We start from the raw sequence: 7,540 nt of genomic DNA, 5'->3' as shown, positions 1-7,540 counted from the left end.
TTCGCTCGAAGACATAGGATTTTGGTTAAGCATCACTTCAGTCATTCTGACTGGTTCACTGGGAACCCACTTAACAGTACGGTGGTTCCTATGACTCAACAAAGAAGAAAAGGAAACAACGAAACAACTAAGTCTTCGCGCTCCATAGTCTTCACTCAATGTCTTCTCTTGTCATAGTCTTTAATGTGAATATCTTCACATACCACCTTTGTCTTCAATGTCTTCATACATTTTTAGGGGTCATCTCTGGTAGGAAAACCGAATCATTGAGGGACTACTACCTGTGTTATCCTGCAATTCTCACAAACACATTAGTCCCTCAACCAGGTTTGTCATCAATACTCCAAAACCAACTAGGGGTGGCACTAGATGCACTTACAATCTCCCCCTATTTGGTGATTGATGACAAACTGGTTGAAGTTTTCAACGGGGATAAAAGTATGTGAAATTGTAAAGGATTTAGACATTGTCTTCGTAAGTAGCAGGAAGGCTCCCCCTGAAGATGTGCATATAAGTATTTTGCTTTTGAATGCAAATGCACATGGCAGGTTGTACTTGCGGAGCTCCTCGTCTACTTATGAAGATAATTTATCATGCATGAACAGATATAACAAAGATAATGACATGCATAATGAAAAATGGGTGTCTGCAAAATGACTTCATGCAGAATTTATCATCGCATCACAGAGTGTCGAAAAGGTAGCAGACGACCAACAAGTTTAAGTGTTACAACTCAAAACGAACCAAATGTTTCAAAAGCGAGAGTTGTAAGCACTTGGCAAATGTAGCAAAAGTAAAGCAACCACCCATATGGACCCGCTTGAAGACTATCAACTCATATGCTTCTCCCCCTTTTGTTAGCAATGATCAAAAAGGTTTGAAGACATAGAGCTTCTACTCGTTCCCATGAGGAGTAGGCGAAGCAGCAGGGTCGTCGTTGAGGTCCAGTGGTGCAGAAGAACTTGGTGCAGTGTCGACACGCGCTGAAGTTGGAGGTGGTGAAGTGGCATCATCTTGATCATCTATGACTCTGGCATTCACCGTCGCAGCTGAGGAATAATAGTCAGAGTCTTCAAGTGAGGGAGTCCGATGCAAGTGAGCATTCCTTGGAGGAGTTGAGTCAAACTTGAATCTTTCTGTGAAGCCATTGTCTTGAAGATCTGCTTCAGTAGTGAGTAATGTCAAACTCTTCCAGGACCTCCGACAGGTTTCATGTGTAACAAAGGCATTCTTGGTGGCAAGATTGCGAATGCGATTGACGTCCACCAAGAGGCTTTGCATCTGACGCTTAAGCTAGTCATGATGCTTATCCTGTTTCTGATGTAGAGTGACGAGAAGCTCTCAGTCATTGAGAACACGAGATCGCTTCCGAGGCCTTTGGGCAATGGTGCTTGCAGTGGCCTCAGTTGGGGTGCGAGGGGCATGTGTGTTGCCAGCCAAGGGATAAACATGAGAGACGGCCTAAACTCCTTCAATGGGCTGGGTGAAGCTTTGACGATCAACATTGTGAAGATAATCTGGCTCCTTTGTAGGCTCTGGGTAAATGGCTTCAACAAACAGATCAACCTCTGGCAAGAACACGATATGGTTGCGCGCAGACAGCTGATAGTTCAAAGCAGAGTGAAGCTTGATAAGGTGCATTACCCATGGAGCATAGAACTTCAGACCGAAGATGTCGGAGCCAGATGCAGCCAGCTGCCTGATGAAGAAGTCTTGAGCATTAAAGCTGATGCCATTGAATATATAGAAAACCAAAGTCTTCATTGCTCCTTCAAGCTTCGCTGCAGATGAATGTCCTTTGACAGGCCATAGAGTTTTTCTGATGATATGGTAAATGGTGTGGGGCAGATACTATAGGTCTTCAACAAAGAATTTGGTTGGGTATTCAGCATCGCGTGGCAGAGGCTTCATCATGCTCAGCATTTGGCTCATGTTAGGCTCAGGCTTCTGGAAAATGCTCTCCAAAGCATTCTGGTGTTGCTGACAACCCGGTTCATAATATTCGCTAGGAGTGGGTAGGGCTGTAAGCTCAATGATGTCTTGGGCTTTAGCTTCATGATGGACATCGCCGTCATCCACTCAAGGATCCAAGTCTTCGGATCCCTATTGTATCCACGAATGTGGAGGGTAGCATAGAATTGAAGCACAAGTTCTTCATTCCAGTGTTCCTTGGCAGTCACAAAGTTGAGCAGACCCGCATCACGGAAGCAGTCAAGAGCTTCTTCAAGGCAAGGCAATCCAGCAATGGCTTCGCAGTATAGACGCATATGAGGGAAAATGCGCCCCTGATTGTATAAGATGCATGAATAGTAGCTGTGTTGCTGATAACTCCAGAATCGATCCGAGGAGATTCTTGGCCTTGTGTAGGGGTTATTGTCACTGTCGAAGAATGTGTTGTGTGCCTTGAATCCATTCAGATTAAACGATCCTAGTGACATTGCAGTACCTGGAAACCGTGGTAGCCTTGGCTTTGGCTTCTGGACCTGAGGCCTGTGCTCCACATGATAGTCAAATTGAGGTCCGGGAGGAGGCAAAGGAACCAGAATTGGCCAGCGGACGGTCACAAGCTGACCACGATCATATGCTTGCTCGATGGTGTGTGGCCTGGGAGGTGGTACAGGAGCAAAGGCATTGGCTTCAAGCTGCAGATTTGCATTAGGTGCAGCATTGGCTTTAGGTGCAGTGATATCTGGCACCACATTAGCTTCAGGCGCCACATTAGCTTCAGCCATGACAACGTCATTGGCTTCAGTATTGGTAACCTCCACTTCAGGAGCTGGAGGGTCGGACACGTTCTCCTCGAGAACAACTTCAGGGTTGGACGGGGGTGTAGCAACTCTTTCTTCATCTCTTGGTTCTTCTTCTTGGTCATCGGCTGATGCAGTCGAAATATCTTTAGCCGTTTTGGCTTCAGATTCAGGGATGTTCGCAGTAGGAGAGGCTTCTGGAAAGACTTCGCGTGAAACGGATTGGCGCTCTTCTCCTTCTGGAACACTTGACAATGTGACCTGTGGCCTTGGTCCTTTGCGAAGCCTGCGAAACACTGGCGACGCCTATGGAGATGGAGTTGGTTGGGCCTCAAGGTCTTCATTGTCAATCACCGGAGTGGTGACCTGTGGTGGGGGAGTAACTAGTGTTTCTTCATCACGAGGGGATTCTTGAGGGTGATCAGCCCATGAGTCATCCTGCGCAATTGGTGTCAATGGACGGCCAATGCTGATGAGCTTGCTGTTCGTGCGAACAGGCGATGATACCAAATTGTGCTCGATCTGAGGAACGACTTCATCATCTTCAACATTGTCTTGATGACCAATGTCTTCAACTGCGGTGGGGTCAACAGCTGGATTGTCTTCAGCTTCAGGAGCCTCTGTGGAAGCAGGCTCATGAACTACCAAACGACGTTCTTGGTGTGCAGAGGGAGGATGAGCAACAGAAATTGGTTCGACGACAAGGGGCTCTGTGGAAGCAGCCCGGTCTCTCTTCTTTGTTTTTCTTTTCTTGGTTGGTGGAGCATCATTAGTGGTGGCTTTGGTCTTGCGCTTTCTGGCTTCGGCTTCAGCTGCTCTAGTTTTCTTGAACTTCGAAGCCACTGTGGGGACCTTAGGCTTCGAGCCTGTCATACTGGCCGGGAAGACAATGTGAGGTTCTTCCTGCCTTGATGCTTTTGGTTCGGCCACAACTGGCTTCTTCTTCTTCTTGGGAGCCATTCTGGGGTCGATGCCTTGCGCTTTTCAGCTTCATTGTAGCCTTGAACACATTTGGCAGCAATTCTTCATGCGGTCACGAGAACCTCTTGCTTCTTCATGTTTCTTGTGAAATGCCTCCTTGAGCTCATGCAGCATGACCTTGAAGTTTTGAATGTCTTCAACATTGAGCTTGGCCATGTGCTTCTTGAACTGAGCCTTTTCATAGTCAATCTTGTGCTTCAGCTCAACAATCTTCTGGGCAAGAGCCAGCTCAGGAGCAATGGCTCCATGGAAGGAGACGCTGAGGCCAATTGGGAGCTGAAGATCATCAAAACTGATGTCTGGGCTGTCAAACCACTCATCAATAAACTTGTACAGAATCTCCACATCAAAGAGGGGGAGATCATTGAAGATTTCCGCCTCTTGCTTGCTCTTTATCAATTGATCATGAGCGCCATCGCCAAGATCGTCGTCGCTAGACAGATCAATGGCGTCATTCTTGTTTCTCAAAACAGCAACAGGGGTCAATGCTTGACCAGTTGGTTGCATGGGCTTTTTCAATTTTCAGACTTGGAGATGCGAGAGAGATCTTCAGACTGCACACTGGTTTCAGGAGGTGCAGTGGCCAGAGGCTTCGCCCGTGAGACCTTTGGTGCAGAGGAGGGCTTTGAAGCCTTTGGTTTCTTTTGCTTCACAGGCTTCGGTGGTGCAGGTGCTTCGTCAGAATCAGCGTCATCTGCAGGTTGATCCACGTATGCCCCTTCAACCATTATATGAGTGATGAGACCTTCTAAGTTGTAGAAGGGCCCAACAAGATTGGGTTCAGCCTGTCAGCACGTGGTGCAGAGGGGCCTAGGTTGAAGTCTAATCCCAAAGACTTCTTGTTTTCCTTGGCCGAGTTCTTTGCAAACTGATAGTTGCGCTTGAAGATATTATCTTCACGACACCATAACAGAGAGGATGGGTCGACATTAGCAGGCTGAGGTCCATGAATCATGCAGGGGTAGAAGCCTTGAGCAATAGCTTAGGACTTCGACTTGGGCTGAAGACCTTTGTATATAATATCTCCCCAGGGGCCCTTGATGGCATTCTTCTCAGCATATTCGTTGGTGACGAATCTGTACTTGAACCATTCCTCTGCCCAATGTCTTCAAATCCATTGGATTCGGTTCTTGCGTTCTCCATAGGTCTCTTCTGGATCTGACTTGTATAACTCATAGAGATCCAGTGGCAGGTCCTTAGCAGTGTTTTCATGGCGCTGTCTGCCGCCCTTCCTGACTGATGTTTCTGTTGCCATGAAGTTTAGACTGAAAGGCTTCAACACTGTCAAAGTCTTCCGTCTACTGGTCAGACAGGAACTGGCTTCAGGAGAAGTTATGTGATGCTGTAAGAATTCTGCAAATGAATGCAGACTATGAGAACCAAGGGATTCTCCCACAGACATGTACCTGTGACAGCATTAGAGATGTGAGGGAAGGGGAAGAGGTCATATGCATTCTTAGAAGATTTTGAAGATAAATCAGTTTAGAAGACATTGACCTCATAGTGCGAAGACGTTCACTCATATGTAGAGAGTTGGTTCCAGATTTGTACGAATCCACGAATAAGTACAAGTGAGAAATCTAACTACTTTGTGAAGCATAAGTGAACATACTAGGCATGTTATGAGATGCAGAACAGGATAGATCCAACTTTGTAGGAACAGAAACCACTTGTGGTTGAAAAGGATGAATCTATCGAATCAAAAAGACTGTAAAAAGAGTTTTTATTTACCACTCGAGGAACTGCTAGACAGAGTAGGAGATGAGGCCGAGCAGTTCGATCTCCTGTGCCCTAACTTGGCGACGGAGGACACCTACGGCGACGGTGGAGAAGACGATGTCCGCGGCCGACGTGAGGACGGCGTCGGTGAGGTCTCGACAACTAAGCGCTTCGTCGCCGGCGTCGTCGAGGGCTAGCGGTGGCACTAGGGTTTGTGCGAGAGAGAGAAGTGGAAGAAGAGATAATGACTGGGGTGAGGCATGTATTTATAGGGACAGGGACGACACAACGTTATTACCCAGATGCCAGTAGCGGTACACATCTGAAGGACATGTGGCGATCATGCAACACATCGGAGGTTGTTCCACGTTCCCACGTACGCCTGGATTGTCAGGTGGTCGTTCCCGCTTCTCCGGGTTTCAGGTAAAAAGGATTGAGCATTGAAAACAGATTAATGTTTGTCTCTGTATCTTCTGCTGACAAGGACGCAGAGAAGACATTCGACAGTTTCAATAGAATGCATATGATTTGGATAGATAGATTTGAGACAGGAGCATAGAAAGGTTAGGGTCCGATCACATTCACTTAGTTCAAAAGATTCAACTAGAAGACATAGCTATAAGTGAATGTTGTAGAGGACAGAAACCAAATCAATATATTGAAGATAAACATGGAGCCATGTTAACATTGAAGACAAACCAAATGCGAAGACTTTGCAAATGTAACGCCAACATAAAGTATTCTAAACAAAAGTTTGGTGGTGGTGTTACCCACCGTATAGGAAGTATTAGACCCAGACACGGCGCACAATTATCGTGGCGCTCCGAAGTCAAATTCCGCGTTAATGTATTCACACTTAGAGTGTAAGTCTTCATTAGTTGAAGATATACGTTACTTCGTGTGTTTGCACATCTAAGTCATCAACATGCATAAGTGTTAGGATGTGTGCATGATCACATGACATTTGAGGATTCCAAGATATTTAGCTCACACCACAACTTGCAAAACCTTTTCTCATCGAAGGGCTTTGTGAAGATATTTGCCAGTTGCTCTTCAGTGCTGACGTGAATGATATCAATATCTTCCTTCATGACATGATTTCTGAGAAAGTGATGACGGATCTGAATGTGCTTTGTCTTCGAGTGCTGAACTGGGTTGTTGGTGATCTTGATGGCGCTTTCATTGTCGCAGTAGAGTGGCACTTGCTTCAGATGAATGCAATAGTCTATGAGTGTTTGCTTCATCTATAGAAGCTGAGCGCAGCAAGATCCAGCAGCAATGTATTCAGATTCAGCAGTGGAGAGAGATACACAGTTTTGCTTCTTTGAAGAGCAACACACAACTGATCGTCCCAGAAAGTGACATGTGCCTGATGTAGACTTGCGATCCACCTTGTCACCAACATAATCAGCATCCGAGAATCCAACTAGATCAAACTCTGAGCCCTTTGGATACCATAATCCTAGTGTTGGGGTGTAAGCCAAATATCGAAGAATTCGCTTCACAGCTAAGTGATGCGATTCCTTTGGTGCCGCTTGGAATCGGGCACACATGCAAACACTAAGCATGATATCTGGCCTAGATGCACATAAATAAAGCAAAGAACCAATCATGGAGCGGTATACCTTTTGATCGAACTCTTTACCATTGGCGTCAGAATCCAGATGACTCTTGGTAGGCATTGGTGTCGTATAACCCTTGCGGTCTTGCATTCCAAACTTCTTTAGGCAATCTTTGAGGTATTTCTCTTGAGATATGAAGATGTCGTTGCATTGCTGTCGTATTTGAAGACCAAGGAAGAACTTCAGCTCACCCATCATGGACATCTGATATTTCTCTTGCATCATGTATCCAAACTCATCACTGTATTTCTGGTTAGTGCAGCCGAAGATAATGTCATCCGCATATATTTGACAAAAATAGTTCACCATCATATGTCTTCGTGAAGAGAGTGGGATCCAGGGAACCAGGTTTGAAGCCTTTGCTCTTCAGGAAGTCTTTGAGTGTGTCATACCAAGCACGCGGGGCTTGTTTGAGGCCATATAGTGCCTTGTTGAGCTTGTAAACCATGTCAGGATGTTTTGGATCTTCAA

Source organism: Triticum aestivum, chromosome 5A (genome assembly GCF_018294505.1).
Source record: "Triticum aestivum cultivar Chinese Spring chromosome 5A, IWGSC CS RefSeq v2.1, whole genome shotgun sequence".
Lineage (NCBI taxonomy): Eukaryota > Viridiplantae > Streptophyta > Magnoliopsida > Poales > Poaceae > Triticum > Triticum aestivum.
Note: the sequence above shows the minus strand (reverse complement) of the source record.